The 20,703-nt window shown below is 38.8% G+C and overlaps 1 long non-coding RNA gene across 3 annotated transcripts in view; it reads right to left on the bottom strand.

The window, feature by feature from the left end:
• Positions 1-10,027: 10,027 nt before the first annotated feature.
• LOC106038773 (uncharacterized) overlaps positions 10,028-20,703 on the bottom strand; it is a 72,551-nt gene continuing 61,875 nt past the window's right edge. For all 3 annotated transcript variants that reach the window (XR_010831858.1, XR_007161799.2, XR_010831859.1), the window contains 2 exons: positions 11,507-11,801; positions 10,028-10,527 (listed from right to left, as the gene is read on the bottom strand). This is a non-coding gene — a long non-coding RNA (uncharacterized lncRNA). The remainder of the gene's footprint in view (positions 10,528-11,506; positions 11,802-20,703) is intronic.

Here is a 20,703-nt window from a genome sequence, read left to right as displayed (position 1 = left end):
CGGCGGCGCGTCACCGGCTACGAAAAGGAGGAGGGAAAGAAAAAAAAAAATTGCGGGAGGAGACGTAAGTGGGTGTCCCTCCCCCCCACACTCCCCCGCCTCCCATCCCGCCCCCCCGGCTGCTCGCAGAGCCGGGGCTGCCGAAGGGCAGGCACCCCCGGCCCCTCTGCCCCCACCTCGCTCTGCCCCTGCTGCCCGCACTGCCCCTGCCCCACGCCGTACAGCTTCAGGTCCCCCTGCGGCCAGGGTCTTCTCCTGCCCCTCCGTGCTGCACTGCTCCCTACTTGCCACGGCACCTGGGTCGTGGCCAGGGGCACCCCGGGCAAAGGGACCATGCCTCCGGCTTCGGGACAAAAGCTTGTTCAGGAGTGGGTGGGCAGTGTTACCTGGGCTGGCATGCTTCATCCCTGCACAGCTGCTGCAGCCGCACCATGCACGCTGCCCGCCCCATGGTGCTGCCACCAGGCACGGCACTGACTACGCACCCCACAGCCTTTACCATACATGCACAGCACTGCCTGAAACCAGCGGTGCCTACACCGCCTCCTGCAGCCGTGCTGCTGCTCCATGCTCCCCACCTTGTCCTATCCCACCACAACCACCAGCCATCACACATTAGCAGCATCCAATACCTTACGGCACTGCACCCCAGCCCATGCTATGTCCCGAACCTTGTCCCATTCTCACACCCCCAGTACAACTCCTGCCTCTGTGCTTCTCACATCTAGAAGTGCAGGCACTAGCCTGCACACTACTGCTCACCATTACTGTCTACACCGTGATGGTGCCAAGAACATCCCAGCTATGCTGCCACACGAACACACCATCTGTCCACTCTTCTGTCCCCTCACATACTGCTTCTGCTCCCAGTAGCACTTCAAACTGAACCACCACATGCTGTATCACCACTGCTGCACATGCACACACCTTAATACGGCACTTAAAACACTTGCATATCCCTGTTGGGGATGTGCACCACAAACTGCTTTTACGCACTGATCTATACCATGCTGTTTCATATACACACCCCAATCCCAGACAATGACAATCAAAACCAATAGTTACTCATGCTGTCATCCCTAGACAGATGCTGCTTCCTCACACACTTCATCCACAATGCCAGTTACAAACACATGTGAACACCAGCAGAATGTCCTGTTACTGCACCTCTACACCCTAGGCAAACATATTTGATCACCTTCATATACACATCTCCTTCCAGGCAATGTCTCTTATCTTTCTACATGCTATCATTCAATGCAGAGTCTATCCTTACATATTTGCACATAACCACTTAGCCAGCTTTCAAATACTACCACCACCTGCCCATTCTGTATTAGCTAGACACGGTTATTCACTAATGCATGCACCATGCTTGCATCAAGACTCCTTCAGCACATACAGATGTACAAAACTAATAACTGCGTCTGTCTATTGTATCCACAACATATGTGTGGGCACACCTCACCTGTATGGAGACCAACCTGCTTCTTCACATGAACTGTCACCTATGAGCACCACCTACTTTTCCAAGAACAGCAGGTCCAAACCGCATAAATATCACCATAATGCATATGCTGCCATGTGCCCCCCACAACATCACTATACACAGCGTCACACGTACATCCTCGCTTCCTACTCATTTTACCATGCATGCCCATCACCTCCTACGGTTCACACATCTCGTTATCACTGTCTGCCCACCCTCACAATTATACATATTATCACTACCCACCACTTTAATATGCAGATACACACAGCATTACCATCAGTTCATTATAACCCATCATCAGGAATTTATTCTCTCTAACACATTATATGTCTACATACCCATTATCCCCACCAGCAGCAATTCTAACACATACATGTAATCTCTCTGACTGTATGATTTTTCTCATATCAATCACCACTTCCAACCAGTATATACACCCAGACACTCCAATGGGACCAGTGTGTGTTTTTGACACCTTGTAATAGGTACTATGTTTAACAAATGCACACTTTTGCAGGAGCCTTAAGCAAGCTGTGAATAAGAAGGAGACTGTAGATTTATATAAAATCTTACACAGAAATGTAATGGTATAAAATAAAAAAAAAAATAATATAAAACACCCAACCCATTTGTTAGTAATTGCACTTAAGTTCTATTTGAATGATGTTCTTAGTGACTTTTGGTCATTTTGAGGACTTTTTGTATTTACTTTCATGTATAGAAATGCATTTATTGAGCAACCTCTGCAAATGATCTTAATAGTCTTAGGACTATTGCTGTATATAAGTGCTTTATCTAGATGTTAGAACACTTAGGGATGTCATGCAAATTTTACTTTGTTGAGTTTTAGAGGTTGTATATTCTAATATACTAGGATCAGAACTTCCAGTATACAGTGGAAAAAAAAAAGAAAAAAAGAAAAGAAAAGATTTATATTTAACTACAAAGTGCAAAGTCTTTATTTGCAGTATACTATCTCACACTGTTCAAATCTCTACAATTACGTAAATTCAGCTGGAGAATTATTTTCATTAAAATTTATATTCTGGGAGAATGTGAATCAGCTTTCAGTCACTGATATGAGGACGAGCATAAGTAAATAACTGCAAACCCATCAACAAGAACATCTGTTTGATTGCAGCACTTTAGTCTGTTTGAAAACCTATAGTTCAAATATAATCCAATTTTTTTTACATGAGCATTTGTTTTAAGGGACATTTACTTATGGAGTATTGATTAAATGGTTTCTTTCTTTTGTATTGTTGTAAGCTGAAATTTAACAATAGTTCGACTATAAACCTGAATACTTTCATATTAATACTTTCATATTACTTTCATATAGAATACTATCCTCTGAGAACACAGGAGCAAAAATGAGTGATTTTGAAGCTGATTAATAGCAGTGTCATCAGCACAAAATTTCAGTTCTTGTCTGCATTGTTCTCCATTACATTTGTATACATATAAACACACAGTCACTCATGAAGGTACCTTGGACACTTTCTCCATGCTTTGGCCTATTTTAAGCCATTCCTTTGCCATGCTAGCAGCTGGCTATGCCCTGCACCCAAGAGGATCAGTAAAAGCTCTTCTACTGAAGTACTTTTGTGCATGGTGTTCTTTCTTACTGCAATGATTCAAAATAAATTACCTGTAAATTGTAACTCCTGTGGAGGTACTAATCTCACTAGGCATCGTACATATACCTAGTTGATGTGTATTTCCAGAAAAACAAAATATCATTATAATCATAATTATATTGAGGTACCAAGTATCTCTCAATAAGTAAGTATGTGCCCTACTTATAAGTCTTGAGGATTTCTGTATTTCCATTCAATGAAGTTTCCCTCCGTTATGGAAAATTACATTCACATTAGAGAATACTGCCATTTTCCAAAAATGAGTTGTTTGAATGCTTGCCTAGTCACTTAAGCCAATTGTTCTATCACACTGTATATATTAATTTACTGAGAAATTCTAGATCTTTGCCAACATTCAATTGTCTATTGCTCATGATTCAAAAGTGGATATTTCTAACCTTAACTGCTTGATAAAGGAGCAATGCTTGAATACAAATAACATGTTTTATTATCCCAATAATGATATAACACCATTATAAATATCAGAATTGTCTCATTTCACCCTCATGAAATGAAAGGAATAGGTATAACAATCAAAAAGTCCTGTAAAGAAGAAATACTGATACAAATAAACTCTAATTTGGGAACATGCTTAGACCTTTTTTTTTTTTTAATGGTCATTTCTTTTACCTAAGGATTTCACTGTAAAGAATAGGCCAGAGGTCTCAGTTTGTGATTATAATGCTCCTGTCACAAAACCGGGAAGGGCAGCTTGACCTTCTCAACACAGGCTGCAGGTTTGCCTAAGATGCATGAGGATACATTCCATTACACCATCTTTTTAGCAAGACCTGTTTCCCATGGCAGGGTGAAAAAAGAATTATCTCCCCAAAATTCTCTCTTCTTGGCTATATTGGGCAGCCTAGTGCTAATGCTTAGCCCACACTTAAGGTTAGAATTAGAGTTAGGAGAGACATGAATGAAGCTTGTAATGGTGAGATGCAAGGGGGAAAACGAATGATGGGAGAGGCTGCATGTTTGTTCCTCTGCTACACAGCTAGGCATCTCAGGGTACAGCTCATCCCACACCTAGGCTTATGTTTAGGTCCTGGAGAGAGACAAGAGCTCCAGCTGAAAAGGGAGTGAAAAAAAAACATTTTTTTTTTTTTTTCTAAAGCTGCATAAGGTAAGAGAGGGCTCTACAGATATTTTCTCCAAGGACTTTCTCCTTTAGGCCATAGGATGGAGTTTCAGGATAGGGCCCAATCTCTTAACCTAACCCTAAGACACAGGCATATTGAGCTTACATGGCAAGGTTTTGCTAGCAGGGCGCTGCAGTGGTGGCCTCTGTGAGAAGAGCCCAGAAGGTGCCCCATGTTAGATAAGGGCCAGTTTCATCCGGCTCCAAAGGGACCCACGACTGCCCAGAGCTGAGCTGATAAGCAATGTTGGTTGTGCCTCTGTAAGAGCAGATTTAAAGGGAAAAAAACTGCTGTGCAACAGTAGCTGAGGGAGCAAGGAGTGAGAACCAGCCCTGCAGGCACCAAGGTCAGTGCAGGAGGAAGGCTGGAAGTGCTTAGGTGCCAGAGCTGAACTTCCCCTGCGGCCTGTGGAGAGGCCCCTGCTGGAGCAGGCTGTCCCCCTGCAGCCCATGGGTCCCACACGGAGCAGATCTCCACGCTGCAGCCCGTGGAGGAGCCCCCGGTGGAGCAGGTGGATGTGGCCTGGAGGAGGCTGCGGCCCGTGGAGAGCCCCCACAGGAGCAGGCCCCAGGCTGGAGCTGCAGCCCGTGGAGAGGAGCCCACGCAGGAGCAAGGGGTCGGGGGGGAGCTGCCGCCCGTAGGGGGCCTGTGCTGGAGCAGTTTGCTCCTAATGGATGGACCCCGTGGTACAGAGCCGTGTTGGAGCAGTTCTTGAAGAGCTGCTGCCTGTGGGCAGCCCCCACAGGCTCAGTTCGGGAAGGACAGCATCCCGTGGGAGGGACCCCACGTGGAGCAGGGGCAGAGAGTGACCGTGAAGGAGCAGCGGAGATGAAGCTTTAGAGACTGACCGCAGACCCCATTGCCTATTCCCCTGTGCTGCTCGGGGGGATGACACAGAAAAGGGTAGATGAGAAGAAAGGTGTTTTTAGTTTGCTTTTAGTATCTCACTGTTCTAGCTTGTTAGTAATAGGCAATAAATTATATTAATCTCCCTATGCTGAGTCTGTTTTGCCTGTGACAATAATTGCAGAGTGATATCACTGTCCCTATCTCAACCCTTGAGCCCTTTCCATCATATTTTCTCCTTTCCCTTTGAGGAGGGGGAGTGAGAGAGTGGTTGTGGTGGAGTTCAGCTGCCCAGCTGGGTAAAACAGGTAAGAAAAGAGACAAAGCCAATAGCTCCAAGGGGAATGAATCTTAAGAGGGGTTGCCAAAGGGAAGGTAATGAAACTTTTTCTCCCCTGTCCATGTTCTCTGGGACACAGCTGGAGTATCAGGATAAGGTCCATCCCGACCACAGTCTTAGGGTTAGGCTTATGGGAGGCAAAGCCCAGAGCTGCAGGTGCAGTGGGACTACCATGCTGGGGTAGGATCTTCCCCCCAGCTCTCTTGTGAGTCTCAGAGCTCCCTAAAATGCAGAGGGGGGGACCTGTCACCACTGCATGCAGAAACTGAACCCTGAGCCCCTGGTATCATATCCTGAACTTGAATTACTTAACTACAGCAGAAATATTGTCTGGCATACATATCTCTTAGTCTAATTTGTTTACAAAGTGTAATTTTGAGGAGACAGGCAACAAAAATCAAGTGGACTGTAAAAATCACAGATGCTTTTCCTTGTGGTCTGAACTCCAGGCAAGTACATTTGCTTTTGCACTAGCTGATGGAGCACTTCCTGCTCTGATATGAAGAGAATAAACCTTCATTTTATTTCCAGTTACATGCCAGCCCATTCAACTCCATCTGAAGTATTTGAGGCATGAAAGTCAGTGGCAATTAGAAACAGTCTTCTGACAAACATGTCTCCTGACAGCAGTGTAAGGCCACCACTCAAAATCTCCCATCTAAAAAAAACCCTACAAACAGCTCATGTCAGATACGTTTTCTGTCAATTAACATATATTTTGCATAGTGTCACCATGCCTTGTGTATTGTAAGAAGACAAAAGGAGACAGCCAAGGCACTCAAAAGGGATCCTAAGATAATTTATTATGCATTTTAAAACCTGGAAAATGTATGTCTTTCAACTTTTCAACACAGCAGTGATGTAGTAGCCTGTGAAACTGCTCTGATTTGTATATGCCGTGAAAATTTGGCAAAATCAAAATCAATTCGGTAGCCTGAAGTCATTATGATGGGGTTCCACTGAATAACTTGGTAAAGTGTCTCCTGTTCAAACTACAGATACCCTGTACATTTCAACTGAATGTTTCATAAATCTTGCTGAGAAGTTAATGACTGAATGCTCTTTTACAGCAATCTATTTCTACAAAATAGCAAAATATGATGTAGTTTGGTTAATCAGTTGAATTGTAATCTGTTATAGTTTTGTTATAAATCATTCAGTACCCATTTAAATTGCGTATTTTTGAGTCATACATTTTTCATGACCTTTTGATTAAGATAGAAAATTTTGGGCCACTTAAACTACTCAGATGTAAATTCTGTTCTTACTTTATGAGAGGTATCAATGGATGTGCTGTGAATCAGCAGAGTTTTTAACTTTTCACTAGAATGTCAACATATTTTTAAGAAGTTTTTGTTTTAATACAGCTATTGTATCTTAGATGTCATGATTCTTATCATTTTACTTTAACAGAGTAAACTCTACAGCCTAAACTCTACATCATTTATAGTTATGGTTGAAAATGCAGTGCAAATAGACAGATGGGAGTGATTCATTATAATAGTATGTTAGAAAGCATTTGCTTCTAAAAGGACAATTTTGTCTTTTGAACTTTACAATTAATTGAGAAATTAACATCTATTCTGTAGAAACAGATGTTTTAAACCAAATTCATCACAGAAAGTGTCAAGCTGTTGCTTAGTGAACATACAAATGATTCTTTGTCTCTTGATCCAGATGCATTTATTTCAGATTTATTTGCTGAAAATATTAAAATCAGATGGTTGACAAAAGCTGTGTTGTATTGTAATTCTCCCCACTTCATCACTTTTTCTACTATAATAGTTAATAAATGATGCAGAGTACCATTCCTGAAATCAATAATCTGGCAGAATCATACAACAAGTGACTCTATGCCAATATTTTTCCAGAAGAGCCGAGGGCTGAATACATGTCTTGACAGCACATTCCCCCAAGTTCTCAAACACATGGTTGCTGCCCCAGCAAACAAGGTAAAACGTGTCAGATTGTGATCTCAGATACATGTTTCCAAATCTGAGTAATTCTATTGACTTGTAAATAACTAGGTTTGTATTGATGTATCAGAGGCTGGGATCTTGATTTTAATCCTTGCTTCCCTTAGAAAAATTACTTGGCGAAAAGTGGCCACAGCAGTAGGTGCAGCTGAGAGGCTACCGAGTGTTTTGGCTGTAAACGTCATCATGGACAAACCATATCTAACAGATTTTCATCAGGCCTAGTTAAAATCTGCCTGGAACAGAGCAGATATAAAATTTGCATATATATATATTTTTTTTTGTTTTCTTTTGTTTTGTTTTTACTGCTTGATTAACTTGAATATTTCTAAAGAATGAGAGAGCTATATGTGTTGTTCTAGACAGATAAAGAATAGATCAGAAGTGATGGTCCCCAAATAATACCACATCATACTGTGCTACGATGCATCTTCCAGTAGAAAAACGTTTTGCGTTAACAAAGTAAGACAACTTGTCTCCTTACCTCAAAGGGCATAAACCAAGTTCTTAAATATTAATTGCAAGAAGATTGTATGTTTTATTTCTTAGCTTGGAAGTAGGGATACCTTCTAAGGGGAACATCTTCAAACAATTGAAAATTGCTGTATTTCTATTGACTTTGCTGAGCATGGATCATGACATCAACGGTGTCTTGCCTCTGAGGTTTCACAGTGGTAGGCATTCTGCCCAGGGGCAGAGCATTTCTGTCTCAGATGCCAGTCATTATGACAGCATACTTGAACATGGAGGATTTGTGGATTTGTGACCGGATTCCTATAGACATTCCTGGTGTTTGAAAACATTCAGTGTTCAGCTTACAAACTTGGTGTCTGGACTCATTTCACTGTAATTTTCTCACCTTGGCAAGATTTGTATAATTTTAGGTGTATCTCTTGAGGAGAAGATCAGTGTACAGTTACTTTTTTGGGGTAACATTTAGAGTCTGTATCTAACCTAACATCCTTCAAGAAACAATCAACTAGCTGCTGGTTTACAGTTTTTGCTATCAGCCCTCTTGATCTTAGCCAAAAGCATTGTCTGAAGTTCTGAGTATGGAGATCTGTTTTAAAGGGAGACAGTACATTCTTCAGGAAAATGGCCATGAAGCTTCCACAGGTATTTAAAACAGGTTATTTATTATTATTATCTTTACATTTAGCCCCTATAAAATTGCAGCATTTCAAGATGACTGATAGGTATTACTATATTTAAGCCAAAAAGCATTTTGGAAATAATTTAGTTAGGCTTGACACAAAGATAATCTTAAAAGAAATTTCATGTGGTGAAGAAATATGCTGTTTTTTGAAGCAGTTTTCTTTATCTTGTATAACTGTACAGGATAAAATATCTCAATTTTCTTATGGGTAAATGTGCAAAACCTTATTGAAACCAATAGGGATTTCATACATTACCCCTGAAGAAAATTTTGCCCACTTCATCTGTCAGTAAATGGAAGAATAACATCTTATTTCAGTTGCAGAATAGAGTTGCTTTTACTTATTCTCTCTTCTCTGTAACTGGGCAAGGAAATGAAAGTAAATGAAAACTTGTTAAAATTGTCATTGTCAAATGGAAATGTCAGAAACCCCTTTTGATAGAACAAGCTCACAATTTATTCACAAATTCATGTTGTAATCCCTACATCAAGGGTGATGATTAAAATCATCATTTTAATTCTGTGGATAATTCTATACAATTTGTAATACTCTACTTGTTCTTGCTTCTTTCTATGTATTGGTATAATTTTACTGATTCCCTGCTGTGTAATCTTTGGGGTTTGGGAATTGTTTTGTGTGGTAAAAGTGACTCACTATAAACTCTTTGTTTTGGAGAACTGCTTAATCTTTAAATAGCTATATTCATGTAAGTTACAAGAAGAATAGGAATTTTTCGTCATTCAAGCAGAGATAGAAATGTGTATTCAATGAATATGTAAATCCATTGAAATAATTTGGGTTTGAGATATGTCTGTAAAACTGAACTTTCCCAGTGATTCAATGAAATATTTCACAATTGATTTAAACAAAAACATCTGTGACATTTATGACTTTTGTTATGTTGGAGATTGTGTTAATCACTAAGTACAAGTAATTGCAAATAATTACTGCAAAAGCTTGTTGGGGATAAAGGTTTTAGGTCATCTGCTCTTTGCCTTCTATCAAAGTACTTTCCTACAGCATATATTGTTCTCTGGTGCTTTGCCCAGCCTAATTTTGAAATGGCTCAGTTACTAGTCTTCGCCAGCCTCTTTACAGTAATTGTTATGTTTAAATATATGCTGATGGCTACTGTTTGCCAGTGCTAAGTATTTATTTTGGCAGATATAGTCGGAGAATAAATATGGCAATAAATGTGTGAGCACAGCGAGTGGATGATCAGTTATGAACGGGGCGGGCTGGGAGAAGGGGAGGTCCTGTTTACATGCAAATAGCTTTAAAGAAATCAGGAAATATTGCTCTGAACAAAGTAAACATATAGGATAACCATAGCTGCCTATATGACACCCAGTTAAATTTTATTACTTATTGCATCTATTTTGCTTCTCTCAGTGTATGAATTTTCATTTAAAGGTCTGATGATCTTCCTGATGGATAACTCCTTTCTCAAACTCCTGAAACACATTTGTACAGGGAACAATCATATAATTCACAGTAAATCTTGTTAAAAATTGATGTCTCATCATAGTCTGATGTAGAATTGTTTCTTTCTACTTGCAAGCAACTGGAAACTGTTTTTATCATGGAAATGAGAATAGATGATTAAAAGGATATTTGGCTGCTAACAACTGAAGTAGCAGCACACATCTACAGTGACAGCACAGATCTAGTCTGTGTTTTGAAATTCAAGTCCAGCTGCAGGAGAAAGATTAACTGTGAAAAAAAAAAAAGCATAATCCTAGAGTTACCTTTGGCTACCTATGGTACTTGTACATCTCTGAAGACCGTTCGACATTTCAGGCACAGCATTTTGCACATCTAACACTCGTACAGTAAAACAGAAAGCGGTATCTTCCAGTTTGACATGATAAAATTGTTTTTTTCAGTTTTATCTTGTATACGTTATTAAGCTGAAGAACTTCTATTTTAATTTCCTATATGACCAAAAAAAAAAAAAAAGAAAAAAAGAAAAAGGAAAAAGCCAAAGGCTAGTTGTTTTTAAAATAAAACTTAATAACCTAAAATTCAGTTGTAAAGTAAAAATTTACAACTAAGTAAATGCAATTGTAAAATAGATTTATTGCAATAGTTAGAACAGCCAGTACTTTTTATTCCACTTTCTAAGAAATAAACAGAATATTCTGAATAATGGCAACAGTGAAAATATTTCAAGTAATGACTCTTCGTAGCTAAAACCTGACCACTTGCAGATGCTTCAGTACTAAATCCTCTGCAGTAATTCAAGACTTTCATTGATTCTTCCTCCATTGAAAGACCAACTTAGGCCTGCTGCATATGAAACAATAAGGCATATCATGGTATATAACACATAACTTCACATCTTGGCCGCAAGGCAGGGGTCAAAGCAAAGCTTCATGTAGGTTGAAAACTCATCTGCATGTCTTGAGTGAAAGTAATATTTCCATAAGCAATTTGCATGAGGTGATCTATTTGTAAATTTTTTCTCACCTCTATTTAAAAACAAGCTACTTGTTTTTAATTTCCCATCTATGCATCTCATTTTCTTTTGACACAAGAAATACAAATTGTTGTTTGTTTCCATCATGCTAGCTACTATCTCCCACTGCATTTATCTAGTTACTGTAGTTTTCAGACAGGAAAAGGCATTTTGCAATATTTAAAACTATCTTAAGAAAATGACTAGGTGAAGGTCATGAAGGAAGCAGGGATGATAAATGGTTATTTCATCTCTATGTCGGAGTCAATAATGCACCTAATGTCATCCTGTCATCTCAAAATGCAAACTAAGCATGATAATATATGAATGAAATGAAAGAAATAAAAGATTTTTAAAGTATATGCTTTCAGTTAGAGGATGTTCAGCCCCAAGCTCTTGGATTAACAAGAATACATGCAAAGAAAATAGATGTTATAGGTCACATTTAGTCTTACCTTCCTAAATTAATAATGATTCACACGCTTTGAGATCCTCTCAGACCTTGTCCTTTGGTAGCGTGAGAAAGCCTGTATCTTTCCACTCTTTTCCCCAGATTTTCTGAGAACATCACTCACTCTGCCAGTCTCTTTCAGAGACATGCTGGTAGGACACCTTCTGCCTCTGCCTCCCTCTCTCTTCTCTCTCAGCTTTTTCTCATATCTCTCTCAGCTTTTTCTCATCTCTCTCCTTGTTGGCTGAAGTCACAACCAATTCAGTAGCCTCTTTCACTTTATCAGAATTTGCCACCACCTGCAAAAAGTGATATCAGAGTTTACATTAATCCAAATACTGGATTAAGTGAAGCCAATATATCATTTGGGGGATTCTGTGGAGGATGAATGAATAACTCAGCATTTCCCACACCAATGGAAATAAACACATCACATTGTGCTAGTATATGGTTATCAGATAATAAAACCAAGATTATAAAGATGGAGTTTTCTAAACAGATTAGAAAGGAAGATGTCATACAGTATATTACACTTCTCGCTTTCATAAACTGAAGTGCTACCTGCATATATGGGGAAAATATGTGGAGATGATTCTCAGGCAGTATTAATAGTGGTAAAAAACAAACAAAAAACCAACAACCTGTGAGTACAGCTCCTTCCCATCTGTTTCTCAACATTCCTTTTCGGAATAGTTTCAGGCCATGATCCCAGTTGCCTGACAGGCAGAAATATTCTGAGATATTTATTCTTGGTGGTCATGGTGGATTAGAGCTGCAGAATCCATCTTATTACCATTGTCATGCTATGGGATGGACAGAATTATTTTCAGACTTATGAATTTGAGTTGATCAGCCAGTGACGGTTTTTTCTAACACTGTCTATAGAAGAACATGGAGGGCAGGATTTCTTTGAAGGCATTTCTTGGCGCTCTTTTATCTTTAGAATGGTCTTTATCTGCTTCCTTCTGTTATTGATGTTTATCACTTACATCAGCTCTAATGGTGCCATCTTCATACACTTCAGCTATCACTTAATGCCACAGAAGCCAGTCTGAAACAAGTTTTGGATGTTTAGCTTGAGTGTTGGTTGCAGAATTAATCCTTTTGAAATACATATTTTATATTATGTCCCTGATTCTGAAATAAGGCCTTCCAGAAAAAGAAAAGAAAAAAAAAAAGTTCAATATTGACTGCATCATAAAAACCATTTGCTCATCACTTGTGCCGTCTTTGACATTATACTCATTAGCAAATCCCATTGCAGGTTTAGGGTGTAATTGAATGGGAATAATTCTATTGACTTCAGTCAAAGCATCATCAGACTCATTTTCTGATGTGAAGAGAAAAATAAACAAGACAGTTTGGGAGACTGCTAACATTTATATGATGTGATAATTTTAAAACTCGTCTTATTATCTGAAAAGAAACAAAACAAATAAACAAACAAACAAAAAAACACCCTTCTGCAAAACAGCTATAAAATAGGCCCCAGGAGACTATTCCAGAAACCTGTGTTATGTTTTAATTTCCCATAAGCTACTAGCACCTGAATTGTCAAATTGTCAAACACCTGAAACCTGTGTTATTTGCATTCTATCTTTAACTTTTTTTTCTTCTTTTTTTCTTTTTTTTCTTCTTTTTGGATTGTGAAATTGAACATGTTTTAAAGACACAGCATCATTATGTTAAGACATACTGATCTGCAGAGAAATAACTGTATTCAGCATTACCCGTTTGTGCTATGTATTGATTGATTAATGAGTCAGATTCCTGCTGAATAGTGATTGACAGCAGAGGCAAGTCAGTACTTGGCATCCTAATGGATAAAATTCTCATCAGTCTTCTGTAGCCTGACAGGTCTATATCTAAACTCCCCCTTTTTGTCTACTCTGTTAAGATTCCAGGGCTGAAGAGTTACTAAAATATGCAGTCCATATTGTTTCAGGTCTGATTAATTAAAGCTCGTGGTTAGGTAGCAATATTTCTTTCTGCTGCTATGCAGAGGCCCAGTGAATGCAACTGGGCTCTCTTCTGTCAGGGTCCAAGTGAGACGGGAGCTTTCTATCCTTTCCTTGCATCAACATTCCTTCAAGAAAACAAGGTGGAGGTAGCTGCAACATTTCCTGCTATCCCATCTCAAGAATGGATAAGGATTTAATCTGCTGGTTTGGTCAAATTTAATTAAAACTCCAACATATTCCTTGTACTTGTGTGGTTTTTAGTCTTGCAGTCATGCTATTTGTGGGCTTTGTTTTGACCTGGTCTGGAAAGCAATATCTGAACGACAGCATTTTAAAATGCATAGAAACAGGGGCTGGTGAGATAGGAGGATATGTGTTGCAGCAACATCTAAGGAGTTGAGGAGTCGTTCTTCAAAAAGTTATGAATAAAGTAAAAGTGAAATGTATTTCACAGCAAAAGCCATTGACCTTCTCTCTCCTTTCTACCCTGCAGTTTAATTAAGGTGGTTATGAATAAGCTGAACACTGTGGTAGTGAGTTCTCACTTCCCTCCTGTTTGCTATATACATATTTCTCTTATGTATGCAGTCCCTTTTTTAGCATTGATTTTACTGTTATGATTTTATAATCTGCATAAATTTATATTTTCTCATAAGAAAAGCAGGAAATAATCCAACTAAGTGTGGTTTGCAGTCAAATGTAGTTACGAACCCATTTTAATATTTCCCTGTTGTACTTGTCTGAAAGGCAAGCATGTCAACAAAATAATTTCATCTTTAATCTGAGCTAGTTAGTTTATTTAAGATAAATAAACCATGAACTCTGCAAACCAACATGTTTCAGTACCTCCAAAATATTTAAAGATAGATATAGGAAGTGGTATTTGAAACTCTGTAAATTTTTAAAAGTTTTTACTTAACATTTTTAAATACAAGCTTTGAGAAAAAGTCCTTGGTAAGCTTCTAGATTTTCTAGTTGTGTACATGTATGCGGAAAGATTTATTGTGTTTTAGAGACCAAGAAATTTACCCCAAAAGGCTTCACCTCCCTACACCTCTATAAACTAATAACTCACTGAAGTGTACTCTGTACTCTAAGGGATGGGAGGAAAACAGATCTGTGAAACATGTAGCATAAGTTGTCATTGAACTGTCTCTGGTTCATCACTCAATGTTCTGACGTATTCAGAAACCTGTACTCTACAGGAAAGCCCTCAGCATCCAGTGTTGCTTGGCCAACATGAAGAAGAGAATACTCCAAATGTGAATTTATTCATGTATGTTTGCCCCTTTTACAGAGTAAAGATGCAAGCAGAGGAACATGACCAAGCTGGTCAGTGAACAGCGATCTTTCATTTCTCAAAGGCTGGTTTCTTGAAGGTAAAAGTGATGTGGATCCTCTTGGGTTGAAAACTGACCAAAGGATCTATGGGTGATTTAGTAAGCAGAAGCCAAAATTGTCCTGGCATGAACTACAGATGCGGCACTGAAAAGGCTTGTTTAGAACAGAGAGAAATTTGAAGCTAAATTCTGAATATTACACTGATTGATCCTGACATTTATTTTAATGCGTTTCAGTTAGTCCAGGTGAAAGAGCCACACTTACTGTTTCATTGTGGTGTCATTCCAGAAGTCTCCGTTGCCCTTCTATTAATGACATGACAGCACAACTCCCACAGCAATAGAAGACCAGGGAGCTTAATGACTGAGAATGCTTCAGGCATTCAGTTTGCTACCTTTGTGTGGTAGTATGCTTGGTGATTTTTGTTTTCTTGTAACCCTCAAAATTTTATCAAGATTTCCTATTGTTCATTTTCATTTGTTCTTTGATTGCTGACCTTTTCAGAGAGTTTTTACATCATTTTTACCAGCAGCTCTATTTCTGTTTAATATCTTAACTTCCTAACTACTAAGCTCTGATACAGAGCCATCTTTAATGACATATTACTCTTAGTGACTATTAGTTTTACAGTAGCAATAATCCCAGAGAAATTGATTTGTCACAGCAATTATAGCCAATTTGGGTCTGCTACCAAGTCAACTGCTGTCAGTATTCCCTTATAACTGTTTCACTAAAGCCTTAACTATAAATAATAATTATAACAGAGAATATGCTCCAATGTTTCATAAAGAGTGTCTGTATTCTAATACTGTGCAATCAATGTGAGGGCAGCTAGGGTAGTTAAGCACTGCATGATCATTCAAGTGACCTTTATGATTTGTCAATGAAATGAGAATTTAAATGTATTTTTCAAATGCCTTGGAAAACGTAACTCCCCCAAGTCCACCTAGGCAAGGATCAGAAACGATTCTTTCTCCCCGTGATAGACTGCATGTATTCCAAGTTTTTTTTTCTTTGTGTTCCTGTAAAACATTAAGCTATCTGTAGGCAGACATAGAGCAAGGGGTAGAACACAGTGGTCCTAGGAACTGAGTTTGCAAGCCCTGTCTATGCATGCTGGCCATATCTGATGAGTTGATTTGGTATTGTCACAGAAGTGCAAGCAAAAAGGAGAAGTTTTTATTTTTCTCCACATTACATGCTGTTTTTCCCTGTTGTGACCACCTGAATAACTAACTCCCTGCTACACAGCTATTGGAACTTCGAATATCAGCAGTGCTTGGTGATCTCCTATTCTCTGCCCATAGCATGCAACAATTAGATCTTCTGAGAAAAGAAGTATTTCAGTTTAATTCTGCTTTGTGATTTAAATATAGAGAACTCACTTACTTAGCAAGACATCTGACTGGATGACCTCTGTGAGGTGTAATCTCTATGGAGCTATGGAAAGATATTACCATGTATTCTCTAGCAGCATCAAATGTCCAGTCCTGTGCTGGGCTCCCATCATAGTAGTGTAGAAAAGAGAAAAGAGGAAGTAGGTGAGAGAGGTAACATTACAAGTAACTACATTTCCTGCTCTCCTTTCACTTTCCACTGCAACACATGTTCTAGACAGAGGAAAGTGAGCAGCCATCCATCACAGCTCCTGTTTTTGGTCTTCTCTAAATTATTTTAGTAATGGCTACCAGAAAAATCAGTGTCCTGAGTGCTGGATAGACACAAAATAAAACAGAATTCTCACCCCAAACAATTTACAGTCTGATACAACAGAAAGCAGATGGGAAAAAACGTTGCAATTTTCTGAAGAAACTTTAGCAATGAGAAAATGAGGACTGGATTAAAAAAGATATTTTGAGGTTTATACGTTCAGAAATATTGAAGAGCTAAATATACGTAGGTACACAAGACTCAGGGATGTAATTCCTCTAATTACTATAAATTAGTTGCAACCATACTCAGAAATATTACTAGTAATTTAAAAAAGCTTTTAGATGGAAAAAGTTTAAAGCAAAGCATTGCATTAATCAAACTTAATGGTTCTGTGCACTAGATGTTAATTGGGTGACCTTGTACAGGAAGGACTTTTGCATATTGCCTATTCATATGAGCTTTATAAATGCAAGGCAGCAGAACAGTAAAAACTTGATGAGGCATTCCTTTGTCTCAATTTTGCTGAGCAGAAAAAGGGTTCTCAATAATGAGTCACAACAATGGCTCTATGGCCAACATCCTGAGAGGGAATAGGGCTATTCTGAGTGCTTGTTAGAGGAGATTAATTCAAGCTAAATGAAATAAAAAAGATTACAGATTTCCAGTGCAGTTACAATTAAACCTGACTAGCACCAGATATCACCAGTTAAAGTGAGCACACAGTGTGCTCAGCGTTATGAGATACAGTGGGGACATTTTATTAAAAAAAACTCATTTTTCTATAAATTTTAGACTGCTTCAAGTCTATGCACCAACTGGTTTCAGTTATCTGAATTTAGTTCTTGGACTTCACAAAAGAAAGGGTTCAGATGCCAAAACTGAAACTAGAAGCAGAAAAGGTAGCGCCAAGACCAGACTTGTGAACTGAGTTCCAGCATTGATTCTGTGGCTATCTAAATGAACCAAAAATCTGTACGTATTATCCAAAACATTATTAAAATTCCACAGATATTTGAAGCCTTTTTTATGCAAATGTCCAGATCTGCCCGGTTTCTTTGGTCAAGCTCTCAGCTCAGTGCCAAGATTGGCATGGTTCCGCAGCTGTTTTTCCCTTACCCAGATCTCCTGAGGTCTGTAGGCATTGGACACAGCTATCATCTCCACACGATGAGACAAAAATCTAACATTTTCTGATAAAAGTGAGTTTCCTCAGAGAAAGCAACCTGCTATAAAACACAGCCATGTACAAAAAAAAAAATCTTGCACAAGAAGTGGAAACCCTTCATCTTGAGCCTAATGTGAATAACTATCTTCTACCTGTAGATAGGGCAAGTTTCATCTCAGACTTTTCACCTAGCTTTAATGATACTTGGAAGGAAATGGCTGATCGTTTCTGTAATCTTGATTCATTTCAGCACAATCAAAAGAAAAGAATCTGTGAGGGGGGCAGTTTTCTTTATTTCTGACACAAAGCCTCCTCTCTTCTAATGTGTGTTGACTTGTAAGGTAGATGGGTGTTCAGCACAAATGTGAGCTTGCATCCATCTGCATTCTCTTATCATTCTTTATACAGGCTCAGGGCTTGGTTTTGGCTTCTTTAGGTGCTGCTGTTTATATTTTTAGCATACCTTTTTATTTGTATACAGTAACAACTATGCTACATAAAGATTTAGGCATGCAAAGAGTAGTAGAAAATGCTAGAAGAAAAATAAACCTGAAGAAATAAATGTAAAAAACATCTTCTTGATCTTTAAGTCTTTGCTACTGCAACTGTTTAAGTATGTGTTATTTTAATAAATCCATTGTTTTCACTATGGTTACAGGTAGAAACAACATTAGCCACACTTAAATTGATTGCATGACAGGCTGAAATCTAGAAATGACACAACTGCATTAGTATCTATTGTTGCTTGCTGAAGGTATGGTATTTATACGGTACTCAAGGAATATTGTATTGTATTGTATTTGGTGAATACTCACGAAACAAACGTTGAAGTACAGTTATCTTTTTGTTGTGTCCATTTAGTAACCTTTTTTGATGAACTAAAAGCTGCTGGGTGGCATAAATGTGTCAGGTACATGTCAACTAGGTTTTATTGGGTCGTGAGCTAAAACAGAGGAGAATGTTTTCCATATCTGCTTATTATTACAGACATTTTAAAAACACTTATTACAGCAGACCTCTCCCAAAAAAGAGCTGATAATACTTTCACCAGTGATGACGTGACTCCTTCTTCCACAGGAAAGTAATAAAAAAATCCCTGTCCTGAGTGCATGTGTGAGAGAATTTTGCCAGCCATATTCTTTAAGAGGAAAATCTGAATTAGTATACTGCAGTCGGAAAGGCAAAAAGAGATGAAATTGGGAAATGGGAAGTAACTGGTGCATTGTGCCCCTGCCCCCTCCGTCTGTCAGTCTAGAGCTGAAAAGTCTAAAAAATTCATCAGCTGCATGCAGGCTTCATGCTAGCAGGCAGAAAATAGATGTTCTCAGAGTCAGCCAAATCTTAAGGCTTTAGAGATAAGGACCAGTGCATTGAATTAAAACCAGGCTCCAATGGGTGGCCAATGTACAATTTAGAGATTAGTATAATGTTTTTCATCTCTGTGCTGGCAGACCACTGCATTTTGAATTAGCTACAGTTTCCAGGCAGTCTGCAAGCTTAGTCCTAGTAGGCATCACCACTCCCTGTGACAAAGATGTCACCACCAGACCCGATATGTAGTCTTGCATCTTAGTGAAAAGGCTGCAGCCTTTTAGCCTGCCCAAGCGGTAAAAGGCATTTCTGGCTACAGTTGCTATGGGAATACAGGAGCAAAAATGAATCAAATCACCTTGAAAATTAGACCCCTAAAGAAACATAAAATGTTCTGAAGCTTGAAATATCACCCAATGGTGTTAAATCTCACAACTGTGCTGTTATTTCAATATCTGAATAACAAACTGTTTTTCAAATATCTAGAAGTAGTGTAAAGGGCAGCAGCAGCATCTTACTGTGAAGATGGCATTCATTGTATTTCTGTGAAAAGTGCAAATAATAGTAATAAGACTCCTATAAAAGGAAAACCAACTGGAATGGGATGAGGAAGGGTTTGTCTGGGGGATGGAGTTGTACAAATGTATATATTTTTTCTCCTTCTTGCCTAATTCTTCTAGCCATCACAGCTCAATATTGAGTTGTACAAATGTATATATTTTTTCTCCTTCTTGCCTAATTCTTCTAGCCATCACAGCTCAATATTGCTAATATTAGACTTTGCAACTATAAGGAGAATAAAGTGCTATGGATTGACTACACCGAAAGTATACAAAAGCTAATCGTGATCCTCAAGGGAAAATCTTTTCAGTACTCCACATGAACTTCATTAATCTACGACTACCTATTACACATTATCCATTTATGCAGTGTACCCGAGGGACAAGTCTTTCTAATGACTTAGTTACTACTCTCACAGATTCAAGAAGATATTGAGTAACTTGACTCCTGGGATTTTCTGTGTTTCTTTGTACGTCTAGACCTAGACTGCTCTGTAAGAAACTAGGGTTTAGTTTCTCAGGATGATACAGTTTGATGCTTGAGACCAACAGAGCTGCTATCTTGGTGCTTAGTGGAATTCAGGATAGATGTTCCAGTGCCTTGAAGAAGAAAGTGAAACACATGCAATAAAAGAAAAGGATTCCAGAAGTCAGTGTGCTGAGGACAAAACACTGCGGTTGCCAGCCATGGACACTCAGGAGCAATATGTGCAAGTTCTCTCTCTGGAAGATAGAAATGCATTGACACCCAAACCTGCAGGATATGCCTGTTGCTGCCCAAGCACCACCTAATCAAGTCCTTTTTTTGGAAGGAGAGAAACCTCTTTTCATAAGAAATTGGGATCCTTCCCAGAATACCCTGAGAGATTAAAGCATGACACTGGAGCCAACTTTCAAAATTTTCATACTTTGTGTCCAAATTCAGTCCCAGTCCCACCTTCTATTCTGAGACCAGAGTATCTCCAGTTGAAGCTATCCTACCATATAAATAATGAGCTACTTAAGATGAGAAAAAAATGTATGTGGTGACAAAGATACTAACCAAGAGAGATTCACGCTCCAAGTCACCATCTTAATGAATCTGTGATTGTTTTGTAAAAATTGCTTGTTTCCACCAAAAACTCTGTGAGAGGGAATTTAAAATCTTGGGAGAATGTGATTTAGGAAAAGATCCTATGCTGCCCTCACTAACCATGAAGGGAATCAGCAA

This window comes from Anser cygnoides, chromosome 5 (assembly GCF_040182565.1).
Source record: "Anser cygnoides isolate HZ-2024a breed goose chromosome 5, Taihu_goose_T2T_genome, whole genome shotgun sequence".
Taxonomy (NCBI): Eukaryota; Metazoa; Chordata; class Aves; order Anseriformes; family Anatidae; genus Anser; species Anser cygnoides.
The sequence above is the reverse complement of the archived record's forward strand: the minus strand, read 5'-3'. Positions and strand labels throughout refer to the sequence as shown.